A 15,205-nucleotide genomic window follows, 5' to 3' on the forward strand; every position below is an offset into this window, starting at 1 on the left:
CAAGTAGAGAGATCCCACTATGAGTGCAGAGATCCCACTATGAGTGCAGAGATCCCATCATGAGTGCAGAGATCCCATCATAAGTGCAGAGATCCCATCATAAGTGCAGAGATCCCACCATAAGTGCAGAGATCCCATCACAAGTGCAGAGATCCTATCACAAGTAGAGAGATCCCAGAATAAGTGCAGAGATCCCATCACAAGGGCAGAGATCCCACCATGAGTGCAGAGATCCCATCCCAAGTAGAGAGATCCCACTATGAGTGCAGATATCCCACCATGAGTGCAGAGATCCCATCCCAAGTAGAGAGATCCCACTATGAGTGCAGAGATCCCACCATGAGTGAAGAGATCCCATCATAAGTGCAGGGATCCCATCACAAGTGCAGACATCCCATCACAAGTGCAGAGATCCCACCATAAGTGCAGACATCCCATCACAAGTGCAGAGATCCCACCATAAGTGCAGAGATCCCATCAGAAGTAGAGAGATCCCAGAATAAGTGCAGGGATCCCATTACAAGTGCAGAGATCCCACCATGAGTGCAGAGATCCCATCCCAATTAGAGAGATCCCATTAGGAGTGCAGCTATCCCACCATGAGTGCAGAGATCCCACCCTAAGTGCGGAGATCCCACCATAAGTGCAGAGATCCCATCACAAGTAGAGAGATCCCAAAATAAGTGCAGAGATCGCATCACAACAGCAGAGATCCCACCATGAGTGCAGAGATCCCATCCCAAGTAGAGAGATCCCACTATGAGTGCAGATATCCCACCATGAGTGCAGAGATCCCATCATAAGTGCAGAGATCCCACCATAAGTGCAGAGATCCCATCACAAGTGCAGGGATCCCATCATAAGTGCAGAGATCCCATAACAAGTACAGAGATCCCATCACAAGTAGGGAGATCCCACTATGAGTGCAGAGATCCCATCACAAGTAGAGAGATCCCAGAATAAGTGCAGAGATCCCAGAATAAGTGCAGAGATCCCATCACAAGTGCAGAGATCCCACCATGAGTGCAGAGATCCAATACCAAGTAGAGAGATCCCACTATGAGTGCAGAGATCCCATCATGAGTGCAGAGATCCCATCATGAGTGCAGAGATCCCATCATAAGTGCAGAGATCCCATCATAAGTGCAGAGATCCCACCATAAGTGCAGAGATCCCATCACAAGTGCAGAGATCCTATCACAAGTAGAGAGATCCCAGAATAAGTGCAGAGATCCCATCACAAGGGCAGAGATCCCACCATGAGTGCAGAGATCCCATCCCAAGTAGAGAGATCCCACTATGAGTGCAGATATCCCACCATGAGTGCAGAGATCCCATCCCAAGTAGAGAGATCCCACTATGAGTGCAGAGATCCCACCATGAGTGAAGAGATCCCATCATAAGTGCAGAGACCCCATCACAAGTGCAGAGATCCCACCACGAGTGCAGAGATCCCATCACAAGTATAGAGATCCCAGTATGAGTGCAGAGATCCCACCATAAGTCCATAGATCTCATCACAAGTGCAGAGATCGCACCACAAGTGCAGAGATCCCATCACAAGAAGAGAGATCCCATTATGAGTACAGAGATCCCACCACAAGTGCAGAGATCCCATCATGAGTGCAGAGATACTATCACAAGTGCAGAGATCCCATCACAAATGCAGAGATCCCACCATGAGTGCAGAGATCCCATGACAAGTAGAAAGATCCCTAAATGAGTAGAAAGATCCCACCACAAGTGCAGAGATCCCATTATGAGTGCAGAGACACCCACCACAAGTGCAGAGATCCCATCACAGATGCAGAGATCCCATCATAAGTGCAGAGATCCCATCATAAGTGCAGAGATCCCACCATAAGTGCAGAGATCCCATCACAAGTGCAGAGATCCCACCATGAGTGCAGAGATCCCATCCTAAGTAGAGAGATCTGACTATGAGTGCAGAGAACCCATCATAAGTGCAGAGATCCCACCATAAGTGCAGGGATCCCATCATAAGTGCAGAGATCCCACCATAAGTGCAAGGATCCCATCATAAGTGCAGAGATCCCATATCAAGTACAGAGATCCCATCACAAGTAGGGAGATCCCACTATGAGTGCAGAGATCCCATCACAAGTAGAGAGATCCCTCCATGAATGCAGAGATCCCACCACAAGTGCAGAGATCCCATCACAAGTATGAGTGCAGAGATCCCATCATAAGTGCAGAGATCCCATCATAAGTGCAGAGATCCCACAACAAGTAGAGATCCCATCACAAGTAGGGAGATCCCAGAATAAGTGCAAAATCCCATCACAAGTGCAGAGATCCCATCACAAGTGCAGAGATCCCATCCCAAGTAGAGAGATCCCACTATGAATGCAGAGATCCCACCATGAGTGCAGAGATCCCACCATGAGTGCAGAGATCCCATCCCAAGTAGAGAGATCCCATCATGAGTGCAGAGATCCCAACATGAGTTCAGAGATCCAATCATAAGTGCAGAGATCCCATCATAAGTGCAGGGATCCCATCACAAGTGCAGATATCCCATCATAAGTGCAGGGATCCCATCACAAGTGCAGATATCCCACCACGAGTGCAGAGATCCCATCACAAGTAGAGAGATCCCAGAATAAGTGCAGAGATCCCATCACAAGTGCAGAGATCCCACCATGAGTGCAGAGATCCCATCATAAGTAGAGAGATCCCACTATGAGTGCAGAGATCCCACCATGAGTGCAGAGATCCCATCATAAGTGCAGAGATTCCACCATAAGTGCAGGGATCCCAACCTAAGTGCAGGGATCCCAACCTAAGTGCAGAGATCTGACAACAAGTACAGAGATCCCATCACAAGTAGGGAGATCCCAGAATAAGTGCAGAGATCCCATCACAAGTGCAGAGATCCCACCATGAATGCAGACATCCCATCCCAAGTAGAGAGATCCCACTATGAGTGCAGAGATCCCACCATGAGTGCAGAGATCCCATCATAAGTGCAGAGATCCCACCATAAGTGCAGGGATCCCACAACAAGTACAGAGATCCCATCATAAGTACGGCGATCCCAGAATAAGTGCAGAGATCCCATCACAAGAGCAGAGATCCCACCATGAGTGCAGAGATCCCATCCCAAGTAGAGAGATCCCACTATGAGTGCAGAGATCCTACCATGAGTGCAGAGATCCCATCATAAGTGCAGAGATCCCACCATAAGTACAGAGATCCCACCATGAGTGCAAAGATCCCATCATAAGTGCAGAGATCCCACCATAAGTGCAGAGATCCCATCACAAGTGCAGAGATCCCACCATGAGTGCAGAGATCCCATCACAAGTAGAGAGATCCCAAAATAAGTGCAGAGATCGCATCACAAGAGCAGAGATCCCACCATGAGTGCAGAGATCCCATCCCAAGTAGAGAGATCCCACTATGAGTGCAGAGATCCCACCATGAGTGCAGAGATCCCATCATAAGTGAAGAGATCCCACCATAAGTGCAGAGATCCCATCACAAGTGCAGAGATCCCATCACAAGTGCAGAGATCCCACTACGAGTGCAGAGATCCCATCACAAGTAGAGAGATCCCAGAATAAGTGCGGAGATCCCATCACAAGTGCAGAGATCCCACCATGAGTGCAGAGATCCCATCCCAAGTAGAGAGATCCCACTATGAGTGCAGAGATCCCACCATGAGTGCAGAGATCCCATCATGAGTGCAGAGATCCCATCATAAGTGCAGAGATCCCACCATAAGTGCAGGGATCCCATCATAAGTGCAGAGATCCCATAACAAGTACAGAGATCCCATCACAAGTAGGGAGATCCCACTATGAGTGCAGAGATCCCATCACAAGTAGAGAGATCCCAGAATAAGTGCAGAGATCCCAGAATAAGTGCAGAGATCCCATCACAAGTGCAGAGATCCCACCACGAGTGCAGAGATCCGATCCCAAGTAGAGAGATCCCACTATGAGTGCAGAGATCCCACTATGAGTGCAGAGATCCCATCATGAGTGCAGAGATCCCATCATAAGTGCAGAGATCCCATCATAAGTGCAGACATCCCACCATAAGTGCAGAGATCCCATCACAAGTGCAGAGATCCTATCACAAGTAGAGAGATCCCAGAATAAGTGCAGAGATCCCATCACAAGGGCAGAGATCCCACCATGAGTGCAGAGATCCCATCCCAAGTAGAGAGATCCCACTATGAGTGCAGATATCCCACCATGAGTGCAGAGATCCCATCCCAAGTAGAGAGATCCCACTATGAGTGCAGAGATCCCACCATGAGTGAAGAGATCCCATCATAAGTGCAGGGATCCAATCACAAGTGCAGACATCCCATCACAAGTGCAGAGATCCCACCATAAGTGCAGACATCCCATCACAAGTGCAGAGATCCCACCATAAGTGCAGAGATCCCATCAGAAGTAGAGAGATCCCAGAATAAGTGCAGGGATCCCATTACAAGTGCAGAGATCCCACCATGAGTGCAGAGATCCCATCCCAAGTAGAGAGATCCCATTAGGAGTGCAGCTATCCCACCATGAGTGCAGAGATCCCACCCTAAGTGCGGAGATCCCACCATAAGTGCAGGTATCACATCATAAGTGCAGAGATCCCACCAGAAGTGCAGAGATCCCACCATGAGTGCAGAGATCCCATCACAAGTAGAGAGATCCCAAAATAAGTGCAGAGATCGCATCACAACAGCAGAGATCCCACCATGAGTGCAGAGATCCCATCCCAAGTAGAGAGATCCCACTATGAGTGCAGATATCCCACCATGAGTGCAGAGATCCCATCATAAGTGCAGAGATCCCACCATAAGTGCAGAGATCCCATCACAAGTGCAGAGATCCCATCACAAGTGCAGAGATCCCACCACGAGTGCAGAGATCCCACCACGAGTGCAGAGATCCCATCACAAGTAGAGAGATCCCAGAATAAGTGCAGAGATCCCATCACAAGTGCGGAGATCCCATCACAAGTGCAGAGATCCCACCATGAGTGCAGAGATCCCATCCCAAGTAGAGAGATCCCACTATGAGTGCAGAGATCCCACCATGAGTGCAGAGATCCCATCATGAGTGCAGAGATCCCATCATAAGTGCAGAGATCCCACCATAAGTGCAGGGATCCCATCATAAGTGCAGAGATCCCATAACAAGTACAGAGACCCCATCACAAGTAGGGAGATCCCACTATGAGTGCAGAGATCCCATCACAAGTAGAGAGATCCCAGAATAAGTGCAGAGATCCCAGAATAAGTGCAGAGATCCCATCACAAGTGCAGAGATCCCACCACGAGTGCAGAGATCCCATCCCAAGTAGAGAGATCCCACTATGAGTGCAGAGATCCCACTATGAGTGCAGAGATCCCATCATAAGTGCAGAGATCCCATCATAAGTGCAGAGATCCCACCATAAGTGCAGAGATCCCATCACAAGTGCAGAGATCCTATCACAAGTAGAGAGATCCCAGAATAAGTGCAGAGATCCCATCACAAGGGCAGAGATCCCACCATGAGTGCAGAGATCCCATCCCAAGTAGAGAGATCCCACTATGAGTGCAGATATCCCACCATGAGTGCAGAGATCCCATCCCAAGTAGAGAGATCCCACTATGAGTGCAGAGATCCCACCATGAGTGAAGAGATCCCATCATAAGTGCAGACATCCCATCACAAGTGCAGACATCCCATCACAAGTGCAGAGATCCCACCATAAGTGCAGAGATCCCATCAGAAGTAGAGAGATCCCAGAATAAGTGCAGGGATCCCATTACAAGTGCAGAGATCCCACCATGAGTGCAGAGATCCCATCCCAATTAGAGAGATCCCATTAGGAGTGCAGCTATCCCACCATGAGTGCAGAGATCCCACCCTAAGTGCGGAGATCCCACCATAAGGGCAGGTATCAAATCATAAGTGCAGAGATCCCACAACAAGTACAGAGATCCCATCACAAGTAGGGAGATCCCAGAATAAGTGCAGAGATCCCAGAATAAGTGCGGAGATCCCAGAATAAGTGCAGAGATCCCAGAATAAGTGCAGAGATCCCATCACAAGTGCAGAGATCCCACCATGAGTGCAGAGATCCCATCCCAAGTAGAGAGATCCCACTATGAGTGCAGAGATCCCACTATGAGTGCAGAGATCCCACCATGAGTGCAGATATCCCATCCCAAGTAGAGAGACCCTACTATGAGTGTAGATATCCCACCATGAGTGCAGAGATCAAATCATAAGTGCAGAGATCCCACCATAAGTGCAGGGATCCCATCACAAGTGCAGAGATCCCACCACAAGTGCAGAGATCCCACCACGAGTGCAGAGATCCCATCACAAGTAGAGAGATACCCTAAAATGTGCAGAGATCCCATCACAAGTGCAGAGATCCCACCATGAGTGCAGAGATCCCATCCCAAGAAGAGAGATCCCACTATGAGTGCAGAGATCCCACCATAAGTGCAGAGATCCCATCATAAGTGCAGAGATTCCACCATAAGTGCAGGGATCCCATCACAAGTGCAGAGATCCCACCACAAGTGCAGAGATCCCACCATGAGTGCAGAGATCCCATCACAAGGAAAGAGGTATATCAGAAAATTTGCAGAGATCCCATCACAAGTGTAGAGACCCCACCATGAGTGCAGAGATCCCATCCCAAGTAGAGAGATCCCACTATGAGTGCAGAGATACCACCATAAGTGCAGAGATCCCATCATAAGTGCAGAGATCCCACCATAAGTGCAGGGATCCCATCATAAGTGAAGAGATCCCACAAGTACAGAGATCCCATCACAAGCAGGGAGATCCCAGAATAAGTGCAGAGATCCCATCACAAGTGCAGAGATCCCACCATGAGTGCAGAGATCCAATAACAAGTAGGGAGATCCCACTATGAGTGCAGAGATCCCACTATGAGTGCAGAGATCCCATCCCAAGTAGAGAGATCCCACTATGAGTGCAGAGATCCCATCATAAGTGCAGGGATCCCACCATAAGTGCAGGGATCCCATCATAAGTGCAGGGATCCCATCATAAGTGCAGAGATCCCACAAGTACAGAGATCCCATCATAAGTAGGGAGATCCAAGAATAAGTGCAGAGATCCCACCATAAGTGCAGGGATCCCATCATAAGTGCAGAGATCCCATCACAAGTAGGGAGATCCCATCACAAGTGCAGAGATCCCATCACAAGTGCAGAGATCCCACCATAAGTGCAGGGATCCCACCACAAGTGCAGAGATCCCACCACAAGTGCAGAGATCCCACCATGAGTGCAGAGATCCCATCACAAGTAGAGAGATCCCAGAATAAGTGCAGAGATCCCATCACAAGTGCAGAGATCCCATCACGAGTGCAGAGATCCCACCATGAGTGCAGAGATCCCATCCCAAGTAGAGAGATCCCACCATGAGTGCAGAGATCCCATCCCAAGTAGAGAGATCCCACTATGAGTGCAGAGATCCCACCATGAGTGCAGAGATCTGATCATAAGTGCAGAGATCCCAACATAAGTGCAGGGATCCCATCACAAGTGCAGAGCTCCTACCACGAGTGCAGAGATCCCATCACAAGTAGAGAGATACCAGAAACTGTGCAGGGATCCCATCACAAGTGTAGAGATCCCACCATGAGTGCAGAGATCCCATCCCAAGTAGAGAGATCCCACTATGAGTGCAGAGATACCACCATGAGTGCAGAGATCCCGTCATAAGTGCAGGGATCCCACCATAAGTGCAGGGATCCCATCACAAGTGCAGAGATCCCACCATGAGTGCAGAGATTCCATCACAAGTGGAGAGATCCCAGAATAAGTGCAGAGAACCCATCACAAGTGCAGCGATCCCACCATGAGTGCAGAGATCACATCCCAAGTAGAGAGATCCCACTATGAGTGCAGAGATCCCACCATGAGTGCAGAGATCCCACCATGAGTGCAGAGATCCCACCATGAGTGCAGAGATCCCACCATAAGTGCAGAGATCCCATCATAAGAGCAGAGATACCACAACAAGTACAGAGATCCCATCACAAGTAGGGTGATCCCAGAATAAGTGCAGAGATCCCATCACAAGTGCAGAGATCCTATAACAAGTAGGGAGATCCCAGAATAAGTGCAGAGATCCCATCACAAGTGCAGAGATCCCACCATGAGAATTCTCATAGTGGGATCTCTCTACTTGGGATGGGATCTCTGCACTCATGGTGGGATCTCTGCTGTTGTGATGCAATCTCTGCACTTATTTGGGATCTCTCTACTTGTGATGGGATCTCTGCACTCATGGTGGGATCTCTGCACTTATGGTGGGATCTCTGCACTTATGGTGGTATCTCTGCACTTATGGTGGGATCCCTGCACTCATGGTGGGATCTCTGCTCTTGTGATGCAATCTCTGCACTTATTTTTGCACTCAGGGTGGGATATCTGCACTTGTGATGGGATTTCTGCACTTATGATAGTATCTCTGCACTCATGATGGGATTTCTGCACTTGTGGTGGGATCTCTGTACTCATAGTGGGATCTCTGCACTTGTAGTGGGATTTTTATACTTGTGATGGGATCTCTGCACTTGTGGTGGAATCTCTGCACCTGTAATGGGATCTCTGCACTTGTGGTGGGGGTCTCTGCACTCATGGTGGGATCTCTGCACCTGTGATGGGATCTCTGCACTTGTGGTGGGGGTCTCTGCACTCATGGTGGGATCTCTGCACCTGTGATGGGATCTTTGCACTTGTGGTGGGTGTCTCTGCACTCATAATGGGATCTCTGCACTTGTGGTGGGATCTTTGTACTCATTTTCGGATCTTTCTACTTTTTTTTTGTAAAACAATTTTTATTGCAGAGTTCAATGCAAGTAATACAATAGATTTGCAAATAGGTGTGCGCGGGACCGTAGATTCCTTCGCTCCTTCTGGTTAGCACATACACAGCCTTATAACCCGCATCCCGGAGGCCGGGTGGCGTCTCTCACATTGATTACATCCTATCCACCACTAAGTGCAGTAGTGCCCAGTGGTCTACCGCTGTCTGCTTTTAACTTTTATCAACATTCCCCCCCCCAGCATCCGGCTTCCGTTTGCTGTGCCTTCTGTTACCACTGGGATGCTTCTCCCTCCTTCCTCCCCCCTCCCCCCCCTCTGTTGTCCTATGCCTGCGTCCGGTATCAGTACACTGAATTATGTTGGTAGTCTCAGGAGTCTGAAGTTGATCATTGGGTGTGTGTGTCCTGGGTAGGTGCTAGGATTGGAACCGCCTCCCCTGGGGCCCCTGGGTCTACAGCTGCCCCCTCCTCCTCACTCTCGACTGCACTATCCCTGAGAGCCTGGACCAGGATTTCCCACGCTAGCGCTGTTTCCTGAGCTTTCTCATCTGACCCACGCCGGGCTAGTTGATAGCTAATTGTGCTCTGTGCCACAGCCCATTTCTGAAATTCGTTCAACCATTTCCGGTGTGTCGGCGCTGCCTTTGATTTCCACCCCCTGGTGAGTTCCCTCTTTGCAATAAGTAGGCCCATATCTATAAATTTGCTTGATAGTTTGTTTTTGCGTGTGTGCGGAAACCAGTGTAAGAGTGCAACCGCACTGTCATATTGCAGTTCCCTATCTGTTACCTCGTTTAGGGTGTCGCCCACTTCCCTCCAGTAGTCCTGCAAATGTGACAGCCCCTCAGCATTTGTAGTAAATCTGCACCTAGTAGCGCACATCTGGGCCAAGCTGCGTCCTCTGCGCCAAAGTATTGCGCTATTTTATTCGGGGTAAGGTAGGCCCTATGGAGAATGTAAAGATGTATCCATTGGAAGCGGGTGTTTCTGGTGCTTTTCCTGGCTCTCTGAACTAATTGGGACCACGTTGTATCCGGGATTCCTCTCTGTAGGTCTGCCTCCAACTGGGTTTTGAGTCGTGTAAGAGGCTGCAGATTCTCTGCGTGCAATCTGGAGTACAGACACGTAACTGCCTTGACCGTCCCTGCTGCCATCATCGTGTATTGGCACGCCGGCGACGTTGTGGGTTCAATCAGTCCCTCCCCCCAGTGTGCCTGTATTGCCCTTACCACGGCCGCGTGCAGTAAATAGTCTCCTCTTTGGAGATCGTATTGCTCCTGTAGGGTCTGGTACGGTGCGAGTACCCCGACGGTATAGAGGTCTCCCACCATCTGTAGACCAGCCTCCTCCCAAAATTGGAGGTTCGACCAGTCTCCACCATGTGGTAGCGCTGTGACCATACCTATTGGGATTTCGGGCGCATACGGATACTCAGGACCGGCTCGTTTTTGCATGCGGTTCCAGCATAGTCTCAGCGTCCGTTCTTCATGGGACAGCCCTCTGAGTGTTAGCTTCTGTTGAAAGGTGATATACGCCAGCACATGGTGGGGGGTGCCAATGTCCCTCTCTTGTTCCGGACCCGATACACCCTTGCCACCTCCTGCGTGAAAAATTGTAGCTGGGCAGCCAGGTAATAGAGCTCGAAATCAGGGACCGCGAGTCCACCCTCGTTCTTCGGGCGGGTCAGGGTCGCCAATGCTATTCTCCACCTGCCAGCTCCCCACAGGAAGGACACTATCTGGGATTTTAGGCGTTTGAAGGTGTCTCCCGGTATCCATATTGGAAGGGTCCTAAAAAAGTACAATAATTGTGGTAGGGCAATCATTTTTAGCAGGGACACCCGGCCTGCCATGGACAATGGGAGGGGTGGCCCAGAAGCCATGTTGCCCTGCAATGCTTGGATACAGCGGCCTATATTGCCATCTAATAGGTCTGCGGGCTCGTGGTAGATATACACCCCGAGATAGGGTAGACAGTCCGGCTCCCAGCTTAGTTCGGGGCGGGCCAAGGGGATCCGTTCCGCTTTCCGGAGAGGGAAGAGGCAAGTTTTCGCCCAATTCACTTTTAGGCCAGAGATATCCCAGAATCGCGCCAGTAGTTCCTCTGCACCCTCCACTGCCTCTTCGGCATTATCCAAGAATAGTAGGAGGTCGTCCGGGTACAACGATATATAGTGGTGGGCCCCTCCAACCTCCAACCCGCGGTAAGAATCACCTCTTCTAGCCAGTGTCGCTAACGGCTCCATCGCGAGAGCAAACAATAGGGGAGAAAGTGCACACCCCTGTCTAATTTCCCTATTCACCTCATACCGATCCGATATCAAAGCTCCCAGGATCTTTCTACTTGTGAAGGGATCTCTGCACTCATGGTGGGATCTCTGCACTTGTGATGGGATCTCTGCACTTGTGGTGGGATCTTTCTACTCATTTAGGGATCTTTCTACTTGTGATGGGATCTCTGCACTCATGGTGGGATCTCTGCATTTGTGATGGGATTTCTGCACTTGTGATAGTATCTCTGCACTCATGATGGGATCTCTGCACTTGTGGTGGGATCTCTGTACTCATAATGGGATCTCTCTTCTTGTGATGGGATCTCTGCACTTGTGGTGTGATCGCTGCACTTGTGATGAGATCTATGAACTCATGGTGGGATCTCTGCACTCATACTGGGATCTCTATACTTGTGATGGGATCTCTGCACTCATGGTGGGATCTCTGCACTTGTGATGTGATCTCTGCACTTGTGGTGGGATCTCTGCACTTGTGGAGGGATCTCTGCACTCATAGTGGGATCTTTCTACTTGTGATGGGATCTCTGCACTCATGGTGGGATCTCTGCACTTGTGATGGGATCTCTGCACTCATGGTGGGATCTCTGCACTCGTGGTGGGATCTCTGCACTCATAGTGGGATCTCTCTACTTGTGATGGGATCTCTGCACTTGTGGTGGCATCTCTGCACCTATGATGGGATCTCTGCACTTGTGGTGGGGGTCTCTGCACTCATGGTAGGATCTCTGCACTTGTGGTTGGATTTTTGTACTCATAGTGGGATCCCTCTACTTGTGATGGGATCTCTGCACTCATGGTGGGATCTCTGCACTTGTGATGGGATCTCTGCACTTGTGATAAGTTCTCAGCACTCATGATGGGATCCCTGCACTCATGGTGGGATTTCTGCACTCATAGTGGGATCTCTCTACTGGTGATGGGATATCTGCACTTGTGGTAAGATCTCTGCACTTGTGATGGGATCTCTGCACTTGTGATGAGATCTTTGCACTCATGGTGGGATCTCTGCACTCATAGTGGGATCTCTGTACTCATAGTGGGATTTCTCTGCTTGGGATGGGATCTCTGCACTAGTTGTGGGATCTGTGTACTTATGATGGGATCTCTGTACTCATGGTAGGATCTCTGCACTTCTGGTGGGATCTATGCAATCACAGTGGGATCTCTGCACTTGTGATGGGATCTCTTTACTCATGATGGGATATCTGCACTCATGGTGGGATCTCTGCACTCATAGTGGGATCTCTATAATTGTGATGGGATCTCTGCACTCATGGTGGGATCTCTGCACTTGTGATGGGATCTCTGCACTTGTGATAGTATCTCTGCACTCATGATGGGATCTCTGCACTTGTGGTGGGATATCTGTACTCATAGTGGGATCTCTGCACTTGTAGTGGGATCTTTATACTTGTGAGTGGATCTCTGCACTTGTGGTGGGATCTCTGCACTCATAGTGGGATCTTTCTACTTGTGATGGGATCTCTGCACTCATGGTGGGATCTCTGTACTTGTGATGGGATCTCTGCACTCATGGTGGGATCTCTGCACTCATAGTGGGATCTCTCTTCTTGTGATGGGATCTCTGCACTTGTGGTGTGATATCTGCACTCGTGGTGGGATCTCTGCACTCATGGTGGGATTTCTGCACTCATACTGGGATCTCTATACTTGTGATGGGATCTCTGCACTCATGGTGGGATCTCTGCACTTGTGATGGGACCTCTGCACTTGTGGTGGGATCTCTGCACTCGTGGAGGGATCTCTGCACTTGTGGTGGGATCTCTATACTCAGAGTGGGATTTTTCTACTTGTGATGGGATCTCTGCACTCATGGTGGGATCTCTGCAATTGTGATGGGATCTCTGTACTCATGGTGGGATCTCTGCACTCATAGTGAGATCTCTCTTCTTGTGATTGAATCTCTGTACTTGTGGTGTGATCTCTGCACTTGTGATGGGATCTATACACTCATGGTTGGATCTCTGCACTCATACTGGGATCTCTATACTTGTGATGGGATCTCTGCAATCGTGGTGGGATCTCTGCACTTGTGATGGGATCTCTGCACTTGTGGTGGGATCTCTGCACTCGTGGAGGGATCTCTGTACTTGTGGTGGGATCTCTGCACTCATAGTGGGATCTTTCTACTTCTGATGGGATCTCTGCACTCATGGTGGGATCTCTGCATTCATGGTGGGATCTCTGCACTTGTGATGGGATCTCTGCACTCATGGTGGGATCTCTGCACTCATGGTGGGATCTCTGCACTCATAGTGGGATCTCTCTACTTGTGATGAGATCTCTGCACTTGTGGTGGGATCTCTGCACCTGTGATGGGATCTCTGCACTTGTGGTAGGCGTATCTGCACTCATGATGGGATCTCTGCACTTGTGGTGGGATATTTGTACTCGTAGCGGGATCCCTCTACTTGTGATGGGATCTTTGCACTCATGGTGGGATCTCTGCACTTGTGATGGGATCTCTGCACTCAAGGTGGGATCTCTGCACTCATAGTGGCATCTCTCTACTTGTGATGGGATCTCTGCACTTGTGGTGGGATCTCCGCACTTGTGAGGGGATCTCTGCACTTGTGGTGGGATCTCAGCACTCATGGATGGATCTCTGCACTTGTGGTGGGATCCCTGCACACATAGTGGGATCTTTCTACTTGTGGTGGGATCTCTGCACTTATGGAGGGATCTCTGCATTCATGGTGGGATCTCTGCACTTGTGATGGGATCTCTGCACTCACGGATGGATCTCTGTACTTGTGGTGGGATCTCTGCACTTGTGATGGGATCTCTGCACTTGTGATGGGATATTTGCACTCATGGTGGGATCTTTGCACTCATAGTGGGATCTCTGCACTCATAGTGGGATCTCTCTACTTTTGATGGGATCTCTGCTCTCATGGTGGGATCTCTGCACTTGTAATGGAATCTGTGCACTCATGGTGGGATATCTGCACTCGTGGTGAGATCTTTGTACTTATAGTGGGATCTCTCTACTTGTGAATGAATATCTGCGCTCACAGTGGGATCTCTGCACTCATGGTGGGATCTCTGCACTCATAGTGGGATCTCTCTACTTGTGGTGGGATCTTTGCACTCATGGTGGGATCTCTGCATTCATGGTGGGATCTCTCCACATGTGGGATCTTTGCACTCATAGTGGGATCCCTGCACTCCTGGTGGGATCTCTGAACTTGTGATGGGATCTCTGCTCTCATGGTGGGATCTCTGCACTCATGGTGGGATCTCTGCACTCATATTGGGATCTCTCTAAATGTGATGGGATCTCTGAACTCATGGTGGGATCTCTGCCCTAGTGATGGGATATCTGCGCTCATGGTGGGATCTCTGCACTTGTGGGGGATCTCTGTACTCACAGTTGGATCTCTCTACTTGTGATGGGATTTCTACACTTGTGGTGAGATCTTTGCACTACTGATGGGATCTCTGCACTCATGGTGGGATCTCTGCACTTGTGATGGGATCTCTGCACTTGTGGTGGGATCCCAGCACTTGTGGTGGGATCTCTGCACTTGTGATGGGATCTTTGCCCTCATGTTGGGATCTCTGTACTCATAGTGGGATCTCTGCACTCATAGTGGGATCTCTTTACTTGGGATGGGATCTCTGCACTTGTTGTGGGATCTCTGCACTTATGATGGGATCTCTGCACTCATGGTAGGATCTCTACACTTGTGGTGGGATCTATTCTCTCATGGTAGGATCTCTGCCCTTATGGTGGGATCCCTGCACTCATAGTGGGATCTCTATAATTGTGATGGGATCTCTTTACTCATGATGGGATCTCTGCACTCATTGTGGGATCTCTGCACTCAGTGGGATCTCAATATTTGTGATGGGATCTCTGCACTCATGGTGGGATCTTTGCACTTGTGATGGGATCTCTACACTTGTGGTGGGATCTCTGCACTAGTGGAGGGATCTCTGCACTTGTGGTGGGATCTCTGCACTCATTGTGGGATCTTTCTACATGTGATGGGATCTCTGCACTCATGGTGGGATCTCTGCACTTGTGATGGGATCCCTGCACTCATGGTGGGATCT

This window comes from Lissotriton vulgaris, chromosome 5 (genome assembly GCF_964263255.1).
Source record: "Lissotriton vulgaris chromosome 5, aLisVul1.2, whole genome shotgun sequence".
Classification (NCBI taxonomy): domain Eukaryota; kingdom Metazoa; phylum Chordata; class Amphibia; order Caudata; family Salamandridae; genus Lissotriton; species Lissotriton vulgaris.